Raw genomic sequence first — 18,642 nt, forward strand, 5'->3', positions numbered from 1 at the left:
TGAATCATGGAGTGACAGGTTACCAGTCTGAGGGCAGCAGAGACAATGGGTCTAGATTCATCTCTAGCTTTGCCTTGAAATGAAATGTTTGGATCATAGAGCTGCTTTGAACTTGTGAAATCCATTCAATGTTGCTTTAATCTGCTGTTGAGTATGAACTTGACTGTACATTGAATTGCTTTAAAATGATTTCTAAATTTTCAGATGAATACACTAAAAATAAACATACTTAAAATGCCATAAAATTTTACTTTATCTAGCTTGCAAATATAAAAGCAATAATAATAAATTAGCAATAAGATGATGAAAATATATACTACCATTAGACTAATGATTATGTTTTCTTTCTAAATTATCTGAGAAGAAGGCATATCAAAAGCGCATAACAAAATGATGCTTGGGACGCTTAATTATGGCCTTTGCAAACACTTCCAGTGTACCTTACTATGTTTCAATATGATCCTTGAGGAAATTAAATTCCTACTGATTTTCCAATCTGTCTTATTCATTAACCTTTCACTAATGAATTATACTGCCTGACTTGTTTCCAGAAAGCTGGAGAAGTTGCTCATCAAGCGAAGATAATTTTTGTTTATGTTTTTAAACTCATCTATGTTTTTATCCATGAGAATAGATGAAGAGAATGAAAACTTGATGAGATTGAAATGATGAGATCAGCTTTGAGAAAACCTTAAAGAGCAATAAAACACGGTTTTATTTACACATTATGACATAAAAATTTAGTTTTCCAAGCAGCCAATATCTCCTGTAAATTAAATAAAAGAACACACCTGCTTAAGAAAGTTTTTCTTGAGAGTATGTAGAAAATCTTCCAGTTCAAAGGGGGTGCTATCCAGAGAGATAAAATGCTAGTGGAGTTGTTTTTCTATGAGAGCACTTCAAGTGCTCTCCGTCAATAGATTCTGTCAATAGAAGACCTTTAGAGGAGATATAACCTTCAGAACTAGGGGCTCAGGGTTGGAAATTGGAAAAAAAATATTCTAGAGAAAGACAAACTGAATCTTCAGCTTTCTTTGTAATTTATTGAAAGTGATAAGGAGGGGCTGACATAGTGGTACCTCAAACTAATCCTCACACTGTGGTGTTGACATCCCATATGGACTCAGATTCTAGTCACTGCTGCTCCCCTTCCCATCCAACTCCCTGCTTATGGCCTAGGAAAGCAGCAAAGGATGGATCAAAGCGTTAGGCACCCACACAGGAAACCCTAAAGCAGCTCCTGGCTTCTGGCTTTGCATAGGCTCAGCTCAGGTAGTTGTGGTCATTTGAAGAATGTACCAGTGAATGGAAAATCTCTCTCTCCTTTCTTCTGTAAATCTACCTTTTCAAATAAAAAGAAATAAACCTGAAAAAACCCCACTTATTCCTCTCCCTATAAAATAACTTATTTTTTAAAAGAGGAAGAAATAAGGAAATAAAATGTCACTGAGCCAAGAAATGCACACCATGCCTAGTAAATATCTCACTTGTTCCACAAACTCATTTGATGATGGACTTTGTGATCTCTCTTTCCTTTTCTAATTCTTTTTTGCATGAACAAAGAGACATAAGACAAAGGCTTTAAGGTGATGAGTGTGGTTTAAAATAGACACCCATGATAAGATAAAGTTTCATGGTAGTTGGGGTTTTGAATAAAAGAACGGAAGCCAACAAAATGAAACACAATTTCCACACATTTTCTTTGTTTTTTAAGGTTTATTTTATCTACATGAAAGGCACAGTTATAGAAAGAGAGAGAGGAGAGAGAGAGGCCTTCTATTTGCTGATTTACTCATCAAATAGTTGGGGCTATCTGGCCTGGACCAGGCTGAAGCCAAGAGCCAGGAGCTTCTTCCATGTCTCTCATATAGGTTCAGGAGCTCAAACACTTGGACCTCCCTCTGCTGCATTTCTGGGTACATGATTATGGAGCTAAATTTGAAGTGGAGCAATAGGAACTTGAAGTGGTACTCATTTGAGATGCTGGTGCTTTAAGCAATGGCCTTACCCACTATGTCTCAGTGCTGGCCCTAGATTCTCCCATTTAAAGCTCACAGTAACCCTGCTATTTTTGTATGATTATTCAGTTTATAAGTGGGAAACTCAAGGATACAGCTGCTTCATGTCAAAGTGAAGCTCTGAACTGGTATTTAATATCCAAACCATGCATAGTACATAAAAGATCTAATGATTTTCATAATAGATTTGTCTGTTTGAAAAACAAAGTAGCAAAGAATGACAAATGTTGAAGCGATGGAAAGAGAGAAAGAGAGAGATCTTCTATCTGTTACCTGAGCCAGGCTAAAATTAGGAGTACACAATTCCATGTGAGTCTCTTGCATGGGTGGAAGCAACCCAGATACTTGCTGGCTATTTGCAAATTATCTGTTGCCTCCAAAGTCCATGAGCAGGAAGCTGGGATGGAAGCAGGGAAGCCCGGACTTAAATTAGGCATTCTGATGTGTAGTGTGGGCATCCCAACTGGTGGCTTAAACCTTTGTGCCATCATGCCCACCACTAAAATTCTTTAAAACAATGCGTAACAGCAGGTGACATGTGCAGAGACATCACAGACTCACAAAGTATTCTGGGGATCTTACTCTTACTGCACCATCCATATACCAACCTGCTGCTCACACAGAGTGAACTGTGACCTGCTTTGAACACACTTCACTACTGGTGGGAGAAGAGGCAAAGTCTTCTGAGAAGGGAAAATCCATTTTTTTGAAGAAACATCCTGTGTGGCTACTGAGAAGTTTGGATTTCTCCTAACTGGTTAGGGTGCCATGTGGCTGCTTGTCACATGGCTCCAATTCAGGGTCACATCTGCTGTAAAATTTATCTATATGTGGTGCACCTAAAGCCACAAACACAGAACTTGAAATGTCATTCGACTCTTCTGAGATACTGACTAGAAAGGATAGCAGTGTTTTTATATACATTTTTAAAATGAATTAAGTACACAGTAAATAGGGTGTGAGGAAGAAATGAACTTTATTAGGTTGAACTTGCCTAGCCTTTCAATTTGGAAAAGATTAACTTGAGTAGCTGGGGTTAATAACGTGGTTATTTGTGTTTGGATATGAATGTGATGTGACTGATTGAGAAAGCAGGTGCTAGGCTGATGCACCAATGAGCATGAGACTGGTGAGTCATGGTACTGATTTAAAGACCATCCTGCTCACGAAAACAGAATCCAGAGTCAACTCTGTCGCACAATTCATGCCATTCATTCAAATTACTTTTAGGTTGTGTGTTCATAGTACATTCTTGTAATTTTCTTTTTGCTTTAAACATCTTTCATTCTTCACATTTTTACCTTGTCTATATAAATGTTATCTTCCGTGAAAACCATTGCCAGCCTGTTTTGAGACTTAACAAAAATGCACATGGTTTTTAAACTTAATCCATGCAATAAGCCTATAACTGACTTGTGCTTGCATATTCAATATACATGAATTCTCACAGCTGTTAAAATAATTTCAATTATGAAGATACCTGGAATATATGTATTCTTCAGTGGCTAAAAATTATCCCTCCAAAAAAACCGCACTTAAATATTGCTATTTTTAAACGTGTATCATGAGCCATGAATTCTGATTAGTATAGTTGATCAGTATACCATCCTGAAAGGCATAGGCTACTTGTTTATGCCCAAGGGAAATCAGATTAAATTTCCAATTTCATTGAAAATGAATCCATTGGTCTTCAGTGAAATCATGGAAGAGTACAAACAGATCAGCACAAATCCAGCATTTTATAGTAGCAAATGTTACTCAAATCATAGCTCAACTATGACACCGAGTCAGTAATGCTATGTTCCCATACAAGGAAGTATGACACCATGTAGAAGCATCTTAGAAAAATCTGCTCTTCTTGTTATAATTCTCTGTTTATGCATTTATGAGTACAATTCCTCTCAACCCAAACAGGCACCGCCCCTCTAAAAGACCAAGAATTTTCATGTCAAACAGAAAATAAATCTCAGCCTGCAATCCACAGTCTCACCCCCAAAGTGCTTCCTCTCTTTCCCTCTCTCTATCTTCCCATCCTTCAGTTACTACCTTCTTTGACACTTCACAACTTTCACATATCCTAATTTTACATCTTTCTTTCAGTTACTAAGTAATGATAAACTTGATAAATAACAAGTTTTGTTTGTGGTTCCAGACTTCCCCTTTCAATCATTTTTTTCCATTTCAAGAATGAGAACTCTTTAGTTAATATTACCCTTTGTCAAATCTGAAATCTTCACTTGTCTTTGCAAAAACAAGAATTAAGTTTATTGTATTAAATATCAAGCATATTTTTTTTTTCATAAGAGGATCAGAGACTAAACTTTCATCCAGGGCCATGAATCGCTAATGGAAGAATTTCTGGAATTCAGCTCTTTCCCACCCATTGCTTTCTCCTTCTGATAACCACTTCTGTGATTGAACATTGACCCACTGAACATTGGATCATTATTACAAAAGCCAGTATAGAAATGATTTAGAATGTTTTGTAAAACCTTTTGTGATCTGAACTCTGGTTCCCAGTTGAGCTCTGGTTTCCTTGCTCCAAATGTACCATGTCACCCTAAGCCTGGTTATTTGTTCTATGAGGATTTTTCTTACCCTTCCCTATCTCTTACTTATCACTCGTATCTTGGTTTAGATTTCGTTACTCCTGTGAAATCTTCAGTGACTTTGGGACTCTCTCATGCAACCTAAATCTTCTCCTACTGTAGCACTTATCAATGCTGTTATAACTGTCTGATTATTTGTTAGTATATTCCCCCTCTTTCAGAAGCACTGTATAGGATATTTCCCAAACCTACAACAGAGAACTTGAGAAAAATACCAGTTGAGAGAACAAATAAAAGCTTTGTGGAAGGTGGTTGGAAGATGATTTCTTTCCCTTCCCTTCCCTTCCCTTCCCTTCCCTTCCCTTCCCTTCCCTTCCCTTCCCTTCCCTTCTCTTTTTTTCTCTTTCTTGCTCTCTTTCTCTTTCTTTCTATACTGCTAAATTAACACCTTAAGTATTTCCCCATCTACAAGGATTGCTGACCTTTGCTTGCTGTGCTATTTAATTAGGGACTCATCTACCTGCTATTCATCTAACCAAGCCAGAGGTGCTGAACTATCACATTTTTCCCCTCAGGTAGATATTCAGGCAAATCTCTTGAAACGATCATTTGAAAATTAACTGATAATGAAAGCAATAGGGAATTTCCAGTGGAGTAAAGAGAAGTGAATTGAGGATAGATGTGTGTATTTCTAGCTATCAAGACTGGTGAACACTGGAAAAGAAAACTAAAGCTGCAGAGCAAACTGTGGAGCTTGGCCTGACTTCAAAGAGATTTCTAATGTTTTTGCACTGATGTACAGTCAAGGCTGACAAGAGACATTTACAGAGTAATGCTGAGTCACTTGCATAATATCAATATATTTCTAATGGTTATGATGATTCCTTAAAGAGATGATATCACAAATGGAGCTTTGCAAGAATGTTGCTGAGGAAGAGTTTGATTCATTTATTCAAAAAGACAAGGAATGTAATAACAGCAGCAGGTGAAAATGGAATAATTTATTTATCCTGAACACAATGGGCCAATATGTATCTTGGCAAATTTAGGTGTTTATCCAAAATTCTGTGGGTAAGCAGAATGAACAAGAAGCAATCTACTTTATATGAATAAGAAATATCAAGGTGACATAAAATGTTCCTCCCTTTATCTTTAGAAGATTCATAAGAGTCTTTTAAGGTTTCCAGAGTCATATTCTTGAATTTAGCTATACTATTTTAAGCAATTATTATTAAATATTTCTTCAAATATTCATAAGTTTGATTAACTTATACTTTATAAAATAGTTCATAATGCAGGTATGTTACTTGATAAATTCTATGGTTTCATAAGCAGTCTCGAGCAAACATGTAATTTATAAACTTTGAAGGGAAAGAACAATAATGGCAAAAATGTCTGTTGGCATTTAAGCTTTGCTTTTGCCCTTACATTCTCTTCTGGCTTATAGATTTTCACATTTATAAAAAGTCACATTTACAAATTTTAAAGATCTCAAAACTACTAAGAAGCAGTGATATTAATTTAGTGGAAAATAGCCATATGGTTTCTGGGAAGGACTATACTAAAAGGACTAAATTAATTAAAAACAGGAAAGATTTGGTTACATACAACAAAAGCTAACAAAATACACTCAAACCCAGGGGTAACTGTAACTGCTGGTTAGAGATTTCTAAGAGGCCCGGGGAGTGAGTTTCATAGGATATTTTATGTTCTAAATACCCTGGATTGAATCTCTTATTCTTTTTCAAACCCAACACTGAAAACGTGGCATTTGGGGATGTAACCCAGAGGAGAGGTTATGTAATGACAATGGAGCGAGCCTAGTGAGGGAATCAGCTCTTCCATCTCCTGTTCTGACCCCAATCCCATCTCAGTGGTAAGATAAAGCAGTGCTCATGATGATGCCTAGAGGGGAGAGAGGGTAAGCTAGGTATCTGCCGGTCTGGACTTCTCCAGAGCCTGAGAGAATGGACTTTATGCTAGGTATATGCTTGCAATGAAGGAATCTCAACTGGACTTGAACTGTGGTTATGCAGCAAGGTGGAGGAATCCACTATGGGGGGAGGGGTATGAGAGGGGTGGGGGGAATCCCCAGTGCCTATAAAACTGTATCACATTATACAATGTTAATAACAAAAAAAAAAAAAAAAAAAAAAAGAGTTCTCAGGATTCCAGACCTAATCTTCAGGGTAGAAGGAGCCCAGTCAGACAGATGGAGGAAACCTACTGCCTTGCAAAGGCCCTGGGAACAGAACTGGGAAAACAGAGGTGTTCTGACAAGGAACCCCAGCTTCCTTGCCTGCTGAGAAAGACAGATATGTGGGACGGAAAGGCAAGCCCAGGCTTCACACTTCTCTTTTCATGCACAGCCCTTCTGTCTGTTCTGCTGGGAACAGCTTGCTCAGCACCTTTTTTAGGAAAGATAGTGTATTGATTTTCACTTTCAGCCAACAAAACTATTCTCTCTTTTAGAAGGCCCTCACCCCAAATAGAGCTAGTTGATTTGATCTTTAATTTAATAATTAAGATTAAACTTTTCAAAAACTTGCCATAGAACTGGAAAAGAGTTTAAGTGAAAAGAATCTGTATGAATTTATGAAAATAAATGCAAAATTCAATACAGAAAAATAAATGAAACAATCTCATGAGCGATTCAAAGTGCTAAATTTAGAAAGTCAAAGGTTTCTTATCTTTTTGCTAACCAGAGACATGCATTTCAAGTCAGCAAAGTGTCGTTTGATCAAGTCAACAGTCACAACACCATGCCGGCACGCCAGCAATCATCAAGGCATGGAGTGTGGTTAGGATTGCTGTTTTTTCATACAGCATCGGTAGCATTTTTTTATTGAGCTAATTTTTAAGTTGATCTGGAAAGTATTTTGATAAGCACCATTACTACCTTGAACCTAATCCATTCTGGACAATTTCAAGTGATGTTGAAACGGTCCTAAGGTTATTCAAGTTGAGAAGAAGACCCCTTAATTTGAAATTCTATTCTAAAGAAGGAAAAGCACCTAATAAAACAAAAGGGCTAGTTTAGGTATTGTTGCAATTTGATGTAAAGTTAACCATGACGCATGTTATTAGTGACTAGTGTTGTGCTGCAGTGGGTTAAGTTACTACCTGTGGTGTTGGCATTCCATTTGAGTACCGGTTCAAGTCTCAATTACTCTACTTGCTATGCAGCTCCTTGTTCATGTGCTTGGGAAAGCAACAGAAGAAGGTGCAAATGCTTTTAGGTCCCTGTCACGCACATGGGAGACCCGGTGGAGTTCTAGGCTCCTCCTTTCCTCTAAGTTTACAATTCAAGTAGAAAAAATGAATGCTTAAAAATTATTACATTTTTAAAAGATTTATTTATTTTTATTGGAAAGGCGGGTTTACAGGAAGGAGAGACAGAAGGGTCTCCCATCCATTGGTTCATACCCCAAGTGGTCACAGCAGCTGGAACTGAACTGCTCAAAACTAGAAGCCAGGATCCTTTTCTGGGTCTCCCACATGGGTGCAGGGTCCCAAAGCTTTGGGCCGTCCTCGACTGCTTTCCCAGGCCACAAGCAGGGAGCTGGAAGGGAAGTGGAGCTACCGGGATTAGAACCAGTGCCGATAAGGGATCCTGGCGTGTTCAAGGCGAGGACTTTAGCCACTAGGCCACGCCGCTGGGCCCCAGATAATATTCTTTATTAGACATGTCTACATACGTGTAATTAAGAAGCTTGGTGAGTTGATAGATTTTTAGTCTTTATACTTAGTTTTAAAGTCTTTAAGCTTTCTAACCGACCAATTAGCACTGCTTCTAATGTGTTTTTCCTTTCAAACTCTTCCTTCTGTGCCTTCTGACCTCCGTCCTCCCAACAGCACTGTGAGGGACCGGACTTTCCTTACTCTGCACTTCCACATGGTCTGCTCACAACGGAGCTGGAAAAGAACAGGTCCTAGACAGAATGGGTCCACTTGGTGGCAATGCAGGTGGACAAAGCGACAGCGAATGATGCTGTATTGTGATGAGCACCTTCTCAGGGACAGCGATGCAAAGTTGATGGAGAACAAGGACCACTGTGAAGAATTAACATCAAAGCCACCGGCTCTCACTCCCCGACTCTCCTGTGCCCTATTCAGAGAAGAGAGCTGGTGGAAGGGGGCAGTGCGAAGCATGGCTACTTCAATCCCCAACGGCGTCATTAAAATTTTTATGACTCAAATTTTTAAAAAGGCCATAAATTGATAAGGCCATCTGGCTGATTTAAGTATATATTTTACTGAAGCTTTAAAAAAAAAAAAGATCAGAAAAACCCAAGACAATATGCAAACCAATCAGTATGGAAACCATCCCTCAGCTGACTGTTATTCCATAAGCTCCCTGGACTTCAAAGGAGCTGTTCCAGCACGCTGAGAAGCAGCAGAGGGAACCACCTCCCTCCTGGGGCTCTGCAGCCTGGGATCGGGAAACAGCCTCTGATATGCGTCAAATTCCATCCCGAAAGTGTCTGAAATCTGTTAAATTGACAGTGCCTTCTAAGGGGGCTGGTGCTGTGGGGCAGCATGTCAGGCTGCTGCTATGGGCTACCACCATTCCCCAGTGGAGTGAGGATTCCAGGCTTACATGCTGTGCTTCTGACTGTGCTCCTTGCTAGTGCACTTGGGAAAGCAACAAAAGATAGCCCAAGGACTTGGACTCCTGTCTTGTGTGAGAGGAGGCTTTTTGCTTCTGTCTCTTCACGCCACCTCTCAATTAAAACAATAACAAATTTTTTTTAAAAAAAAAAGATTTATTTTTATTGGAAAGTCAGATATCCAGAGAGGAGGAAAGACAATGAGGAAGATCTTCCGTCCAATGATTCACTCCCCAAGTGAGCGCAACAGCCACAGCTGAGCCATTCTGAAACCAGGAGCCAGGAACTTTTCTTATGGGTTTCCCACTCGGGTGCAGGATCCCAAAGCTTTGGGCCATCCTCGACTGCTTTCCCAGACAAGCAGCAAGGAGCTGGAAGGGAAGTGGGGCAACTGGGACTAGAACCAGTGCCCCTATGGGATCCTGGCTTGTACAAGGCCACTAGGCTGCTGTGTCAGGCCCAGCAAATTTTTTTTTTTAATTGTCTCCTAGGGGCCTGTTTTACGGCGAAGCAGATTAGGTGCATTAAGCCACTGCTTGGAATGATGGTGTCTGATAGTGGAGAGTCAGTTTGAAAATCCTGCCACTCTACTTCTGAGTTAACTTCCTGTTGCTGCACCAGGGAGGCAGAAAATGATGACCCAAGTACTTGGCTTCACGTCACTCTGAGGACCCCTGGTTTTGGCCTGGCCCAGCTCTGGCCATAGCAAGCACTCAAGGAAGTGTCCCTTGCCCTTCCAAATGAAGAAATGCAATCTTTAAAAAATGATGCCTTCTACCGTTATCTTTGGTGATTTGCTGAGGATAGGAACTAACAGCGACCTCAGACTGAGTCATGTCAAAGACTGTGTTAATGCCTTTGCTTGTAGTAATTGCAGTATTGTGGTTAGTAACTTCTACCTGTCGGCAGGTTTCTTCTGAAAGCTTCTGGCTTCCAAGGTCTTAAACACAGCACACAGGGCCCTGGCTTCAGTTTCCAGTTGCTGACTAAGCAGCTTCCAAACTGCCTTCAATTGAAATGCAGAGAAGTCTGAGGAAATCCTCACTCAGCGAACTCTCTCCTGCGTGGCAGAGCCAAGTCCGTGGGAGTCAGCCGCCAGCCCGTGGCAGTCAGCCGCCAGCCCGTGGCAGTCAGCCGCCAGCCTGTGGCACGCAGTCTCTCCGGAATGCGTGTGATTCACAGCTGGCGGGCTGTGGCACTGTCTTAGTCTCTCCTTTTCACATTTTCAGATAAAAGTTTGATTTTAGCTAATAAAGGTAAAGAAAAACAAGCGGCACACTAACTTTTAAACCATATCCAAGACTCAGAGAGAGATGAGATTATGAACACGTTAGTGTCTTCTGCCACAATAATCTTAGAGCATAAATGGACAGTCACACAACGTCACACAGGCCAGAGAAAGCTAATTGACACATAGGAGTGTTGTAATGCTGTAGAAATGTAACTGGGTCTCTCTCTGTTTTCTTCCAGACATCTTTTTTCCCCTTAAGATTATTTATTTGAAAGTCAGACTTGAAAAGTGAGAAGGAGAGAGAGGCAGAGAATCTTCCATGCATAATCCCCAGGTGGTATCAGTGGCCAAATGCCAGGCTAGGCCATCACCAGGAACCAGGGCCTTCAATCTGTCTCCCGTGTGGGTACAGGGGCCCAAACTCTTGAGCTATCTTCCATTTTTTTTCCCTAGGCCCTGAGTAAGGAGCTTGAACAGGGAGTAGGGATTAGAAGAGGAGCAACTAGAGCACAAATTGCTGTCCATATGGGATGTCAGCAGTGCAGGTGGTGGCTTTACATGCTAAGCCACAGCACAACCACCCAGGTGTCTTTTTTTAGAGTGATGGAAGTCTCATGGCGTGAACCATCTTTGTGATGGTGCTTGACTTCCTACCAATAGGGTAGAGCTGTACTTACTCACTTAAAAAAAAAAAAGGTTTATTCATTTCTATCAGAAAGGCAGTTTTACAGAGAGAAGGAGAAACAGAGAAATCTTCTATCTGCTGATCTACTCCCTAAGTGGCCACAGTGGCTGGAGTGGAGCCAGTCGACAGTCAGGAGCCAGGAGCTTCTTCTGGGTCACCAACATGAGTACTGGGTCCCACGACTTTGGGCCATTTTCTGCTGCTTTTCAGGAAGCTACATTCAGGAAGTTGGATATGAAGCAGAGCAACCAAGACATGAGCCGGTGCCCATATGCTTTGCTGGTACTTGTAGGCAGAGGATCAGCCAATTGAGCTATTGAGTAGACCCCTAATTAATGGCTTTAACAAGTGAATCTTATGGTGGCCATGTTATTTTTACCAAACTTATAATATCTGTGTTATTAATATGCTTCTAGAACTTTCAAACAGTAGAGAAAAGGTTAAAGTTGTACTCTTTCATTTCTAATCACACTCAAAGTACAAATGCTGGCAGATGATAATCACCATTTCAGTTTGACATATACGTTCTTTTTTTTAACATTTTATTATTATTATTATTATTATTATCATCATCATCATTTTATGATACAGTTCCATAGGCTCCTGGCATTTCCCTTATCTCCACCCCAATCCCACCCCCCCACCAGTTCCTCTATTTTATTACTAAAGTAGAGTTCTTCATACACAGTCTTATGTCCATCATTGCGGGCATGGACAATGGCAGAGAGTCCAGCATCCTATTGTCAAGATAGAGTAAACTGTTTCATTGGGAGTCCATCTTTGTCTGGAAGTACAGATGCATACTGCATTGTATCTTCATATGTGGATATGACAATCTCCATTTCACAGTTACTATACATCCCCTCAAATGAAAAGTCATAATACAAAATCAACGATAGAAAGAAAAATAGAAATTTACAATGCCATGAAGTTAAATAACATGTTACTAGATATGATAGCCTCCATTACACAGCTACCATACATCCCCTTAAATGAAAAGACATATACTTTCAAATATTTTAATTTCTATTTATATATGCACTCATAGATACACAGACTGGAGAAAGAAATATTAAATTTTACAAGGTCAGTATTGTCACGGAGAGGATTAAGTAGGCCTGCATTCCATATTAGAGTGCTAGTTTGAGTCTCAGCTACTCTGCTTTTGATTCAGCTCTCTTTAAATGTGCCTGTGAAGCAGCAGGTGATGGCTGGGTGGTGGCTCAAGTCCTTGAATTCTGGTCCCCTGCACAGGAGATGTGCATGGAGTAACAGCTTCAACCTGGATTAGCTCAGGCTGTTGTGATTATTTGGAGGAGTCAGCCAGAAGATAGAACTTCTTTTTTTCTCTTTTACTCTTTCAAATAAGTAAATGAACAAATAATAAATGAAGAAATGTAATAAAAAACATAATACAAAGCTGGGCCCGGCTGGGCCCAAACCCCTCTGAAAAGCCCTCCCCCCACATTGGATTCCTCCATATTGTTACAGTAGTACAGTTCATATTTAGTCATGATTCTTTCATTGCGAGTATGGACCATGCAGAGTGTCCAACATCTTATTGCCTAGATAAATTCAACAATTTCATTGGGAGACCATCCCTGGTCTGAAAGTAGAATCGGCAGAATATCATCCCCTCCAATGAAAAGCCCCTACACAGTTTCAACAACAATTTACAACATCATGAAGTTAATTAACATGGTATTTAGCGACCAATATGTAAGAAAATGCAAATTCTTAACCATATTCTGTGACTACTTCATTAACATCTCAATTTTAGTTTATACACAGCCGGCTGCTATACACCTTAAAATGGTTATACACCTTAAAAGGGTACTATTCAGCTGTCTCATGTCTATTTTCATTTATATATTTAGCAGCTTATAATATTCAAGCGTGATTTTTACTGAACTTTGCAAATTTTGGGATAGTCCAAACAGACTTATAACTCAAACATGCCATGTTAACAATTGAGGACCAGTATAATTTTAGGAGGGGTGTGCATAGAAATCTTCAATACCTTAGTGAGGAGTAGCTAAGCTTTGTGTCCTACCTAGTAAGGTATATGGGAGTCCAAGCTGACTGTTTCCTGTCTGTTCTAAGCTTTCTTTATTGGTCTCTGTCTGTCTGATCTAAGTTTTGGAAGGATTCTGGAGTGACCCTGATTTTTGTAAGAGAGGGTGTTGATCCAAAGTTGGAACTAAGTAAGGACAAGAAGAAGCTCATCTTCCAAGTCTCGAAGGATGTTTACTGTTCTTCTATTTCTGAGGACCACTCAGGGCTCCTGGCTGTTGTTTTGATGACATTAGATCCCGTGCGGAATGATCTGGGCTTCTTCCATCCCATGTGGGTGACCTCAGAAGTATCAGCCTGCAAGGGCACTCCAATTCCCAGTGGTCTCCATGGCAGTTGGGATATAGTCCTTGATGCCTATATTGGTAGTCCTTGGAGAAGATTCCGAAGTCTCCAGGGTTGGGATACAAGCCTCCTCTTGTCCACTTACTCCACTCTGGGATTCCCTCCTGCTTTGTGCATATGATCTCCTGTTAAGAGGCTGTCAGGATTGTTCTTGGATTGCACTGTATGTCTTTATAGTTTTTGCTAATGTCTAATGCAGATTTGAGTCTTCTGTCCGTGATTTAAAAGTTTTTAATAGGGGAACATTAAAGTCTTCCACCAATAGAAATTTTGCCCATACTTTTACCAATATAACTTTATCATTTCAATCTTTGATATTCTGATAGATTAAAATAAATCAGAAATTTCATTGGTTCAATTTGTATTTCTCTGGTGGTTATTATGATCATATGAAATCGTTTTTAATTTTCTTTCATTCCGTTGTAAGCTCAGAGCTATTATTAGGAGGAGTGATCGTGGACTGTGAGTGGGTGGCTTGGCCAGGGATGCCGGTTGGCTCTCATGTTGTTCTCGCTTTCTAATTTTATCAGATTATAGTCAGCCAGAGGCACTTGCATGATATCTGCTTTTTGGAATTTGATGAGATATTCTTCATGATGTAATTTTTGGTCTGTTTTGTAACTTACATACTTGCTTAAAATAATGTGTATCTTTTGTTTATTAGATAAAAGTCTCTGCATAAACCATGTTTGGTTAGTTGTTTCATTAATTTCAATTATAACCATATTTTCTGTCTTTCTGAACTGGCAATTTTTGGAAGGTAAATGAAAGAAACATCTCTACTATGAGATATGATTTTGCTCATTTCCTTTGTATTTCCATTGATTCCTCTTTTTTAAAAAAAGATTTATTTTTCTTGAGTTATAGAGAGAGGAGAGACAAAGAACTTCCATCCTCTGGTTCACTCCCTTATTAGCGGCAATAGCCTCACTGGTTCCTGTGTCCTTTTGAACATATGAACTTGCAAGCTCCCTGTCCCGTGCAGCAGTTCTTCTCTATGGCTTCTTCATGGACCAGATCATCCTGCCTTCTGTTTGTCTGAGATTTGTAACTCTCTCTGATCAGTGTGGTATCATGACAGTTTTTTTTTCCTAATGCCATTATAAATTGACGTGCTTGTGTACTTTTTCTGTCTTTCAAGCTAGGAAAGAGAGATGCCCACACATGACAAGCTGCTCTTGTAACCTAAGCCTACGATTTCCTTCACACCGGATTTTTCTTCCCTGCTTCCTTTCCAATGCCCTTCTTTCTCTTTCTTTCATTAGGATTGATCTGGCTGTGGTTGACTTTGACATTTTAGACATGGGGTAGGACAGAGGTTGCAAAGTTTAAGTCCTTATGCATCCACCGAAGAAGCTTAGCTTCCACGTCTCGGTGGCCCATGAGTTGGAGTCAGGCCACACACTACAAAGTATGTTCTAGACATGCACTTTTTAGTGAAAGCGTGACAGCTGTTTGTTATCATCTTCCTTATTTCATTCTCAGAAAGATTTGCCTAATGTATAAATAATCTGTTTTAGACAACACCACTACTGACATCATGACACTGCTGTTCTTTTGGGTGACTTATTGTCATATGAATAAGCCCAGTTTCTTCCAAGGGAAAAGGTCACAATGGGCCGCTGGGTAAGGCCTGGTACAACCCCATGGCAATATGAGTCTTGGCCATTTGGAGGCACTGAAGGTAGCAATGGGAATGTCCTATTTTTAACCCCGTCAGGAAAAACTCCTATAACCATCCTTTCAAAATGTGCATGCTTGTTCTTTCTCAGTTAAAACATTCTCACTTTACTTTCCACGTTGTATTTTTACATGCCAAATGCAGAGTTTATTTTCATTTGTAGGCTAGCAGGCTTCCATCCTGGGGCCTTAAACTGACAGGGGCTTCTGAGGTAATTAACTGAGTCTCTGCTAATGACGTCTACGACATGTGATGACTTTACCTGACAACACACCAGTTGCCTTATGCCATGGCTAGCACCAGAATATGGACTGCCTGACTGCAGCTGACTTTTTATACACATCTCCAAAATGAGTTTAAAAATCCCACCTCATTTGCCAACTACTTTGAAGCCTCATAGTTAACATATCTCAACTTTTAAAGAACTACTGATCAGGTGGGATGAAATAAAAATTTTCCTGAAATAGCCCATAGCAGGGGAATCTGGGCCTCTATAACTCACAACCTCTTCATCTTCTGCCCACACAGTTTAATCTTTTAGAAAGACAGAGTTGCTTTTAAGAGAAAGTGCTTTATTACTTCTTTCGTATAGGAACATGTTAGATAGATTTGTTTTTGATTGTTAAAATGTGTCTCCTTGATTAGTTTTGACCTTAAGAAAAAAAGCCAGCATAATTGAAAACCAAGTAACCTCTCATAAATCAGAGAAGGATATACCTGTTACATGAGGTAAAATAGAAAGCCGAAATACAATGTTGCTTTAAATTCCTCCCATTTATGTATTGTTTCCTCTTCTGTGGATTTCCATTGATTCGTTAACAAACATATCCTCAGCCCCTATGAATAGAGTGTACAATAGTCTGCCCTGCAAACACTTAGCAATAGGCACTAGTGCTTTTTATAGAACATGTGGGGCCCTGTCTCTGCTTCTAAGTTATGAAACATGCTATAGTCTTTAAGGAATTGGCAAGCTTCTGGACTCCAAGAGTGTAAGTTTGTAAAGCATGACCATCGATCCAGCCAAAGCTTTATCCAAACACCTCCACGCTCTTTCGTTTATGTACTATTCCGTAGCCGCATTCCCTATGAGGCCATAGCCAAAAGGAAGTGACAGAGACACTATTGACCAAAAAGCTTAAAATAGATTCTCTTTGGCTCATCACCGAAAAAGTTTGCCAGCCCTGATGTAGAATCTATTCTTGTCTTTTATGACCAACCTGGAGTTGAATCAGGGCCTGGCTAAACAAGCATGACAAAGGTTCATGGATGAACGAAGTGCTAACCCAAACATCAAAGCTTTCTGCAGCAATTCTCAGTGTTAACTAATCTGCAAATCACCTGATAAAAATAATAATAGTATATGTCTGCGTGGTACTTTATAAATAATGACTTCTTATTCAAAAGGCAATGTGATGGAGATGGATATACAGAGAACTTTCATCTATTGGTTCAGTCTACAAATGTTTTTTTTTAAAGATTTATTTTTATTATTTTTTTTTTATCGGAAAGGCAGATATACAGAGAAGAGAGACAGAGAGGAAGATCTTCCATCCGATGATTCACTCCCCAAGTGAGCGCAACGGCCGATGCTATGCCTGTCCGAAGCCAGGAGACTCTTCCAGGTCTCCCACATGGGTGCAGGGTCCCAAAGCTTTGGGCCGTCCTTGTCTGCCTTCCCGAGCCACAGGCAGGGAGCTGGAAGGGAAGCGGGGCTGCTGGGATAGAACCAGCATCCATATGGGATCCTGGGCGTGCAAGGCGAGGACCTTAACCACTGCGCCACCTCGCCGGGCCCTACAAATGGTTTTAACAGCCAGGGCCAGGCTTGGTCAAAGCCAGGAGCCCAAGACTCCAACCAGGTCTAGCAGGTGCATTAGTAGTGAGTCCAGACACTTGGATCACCTTGCACTGCTTTCCCAGGTGCATTAGTAGAAACTAGAAGAGCGACTTTCAGGGCTACAGTCAATGCTCTCTGATAGGGATGCTGGCGTTGAAGGCGTAGGCTTAACTCTGAGTCACAACATTGGCCACTGCCTGGTACTCGGATCATGAGAACATTCACATAGGTTACCTTGTTTTCAGTAACATTTCCACAATGAAACAGCTTCAGGAACATTTTACGCACTATCCCTAAATCAAAAAGGACTCAGCTGTGGTAAACGCTTGGGATATGGGCTAAGATAAAGCTTGGGAAAGCTGTATCTCCCCTATCTTAAGTGTCTGGTTTGAATACAGTTCTTCTGTTTCCAGTGTGCACCCTGGGAAGGTAGCAGACGATGGTTAAAGTAGTTGGATCCCTGTCACCCTTGTGGGAGTCGCTGATTGAATGTCTGGCTCCTGACTTCAACCTGGGCCACTTTATCTGTTTATCTGGGCGTTTGGAGTGTGAGCACAATGGCTGGAAGAACTCTGTTTCTCTGTCATTCAAATAAAGTGTATGTAACAATTTTAAAACAGACTTGGCTTCAGTGTTTTCAATCATTTATTTTGGCAGCCAAATTATTCTTTTAACCTTGGGAAATTCTTACCTCTAGAATAACATATTGGAAGATCACTTGCAACCTCTAGGCATGCTTCGTGAAAACGTGCTTTCTCTTCTACAGAGTGTATTTTTATGGCAACATGGTGTTACTAAAACTAACAGAAAAATACATCTGAGGGCTTAACATGTAAATAAAATAAATGTAAGGCTAATTAAAATTTAAGTTAAAATTCCAGTTTAAAAAAAATCTTAGAAACTGCAAGACTAATTAATTATCTGTCTTTTTTTTTTAATTAATAGCAGGAAAAAAACTTGGAGCGGCACAAAAAGTCTTAATAAAAATGTGAATATTTATGAACTTAGTAAACTGTATTCTATACATTTGTGAAATCGTGTTCAAGTAAACATTCCAGCAGCAGCAAGCCTATAGATGATGATGTTTCTTACATCATCTAAGAATTGATCTTCTGGGAGATCAGCCAACTTATGAGGAATTTCTAGTTAACCAACACATATCTCCATCAGTCTTAGAACAGAGTAAAAGTACAATGTACTGTATGATTCCAACTTTATGCCGTGCCATAAAATGCAAATCCAATCTATGCAAACAAACAAAAAGACCAGGGGATGGGGTGAGGAGGGATAAGCAACAGAAGGTAAAGGACTTATTAGGGCAATGAAAAGGCTCTGTGTGATGTCACAGTGAGGATCTGTATGTTTACAGATGTGTCCAGCCTGCAGCAACAAGAGCTAACCCTGACATGCACTGCGGACTTTGGGTCAATGGGATGTCAGTGCAGGCTCACCTTCGTAGTAAGTGTGTCATGTAGTATATGGATAGCAAGGAAGCCTGCAGCAGGGAGGGAGAGATGGAGATCCCGGGAGACTGTCCTTATCTTCCCCCTTAGTATTGGAGTCAATCCCAGATTGCTCTAAGAGATGAAGTCCATTTTTGAAACAGCAAATTT

The 18,642-nt window shown here is 40.0% G+C and overlaps 1 protein-coding gene across 1 annotated transcript in view; it reads right to left on the bottom strand.

Annotated features, from left to right (window-relative positions):
- Positions 1-18,642, bottom strand: part of SGK1 (serum/glucocorticoid regulated kinase 1) — a 112,008-nt gene that overhangs the window by 54,505 nt on the left and 38,861 nt on the right. The gene's annotated exons all lie outside the window — the stretch shown is intronic.

Source organism: Ochotona curzoniae, unplaced genomic scaffold, assembly GCF_017591425.1.
Source record: "Ochotona curzoniae isolate NIBS_2020 unplaced genomic scaffold, NIBS_Ocur_1.0 scaffold_3890, whole genome shotgun sequence".
Taxonomy (NCBI): domain Eukaryota; kingdom Metazoa; phylum Chordata; class Mammalia; order Lagomorpha; family Ochotonidae; genus Ochotona; species Ochotona curzoniae.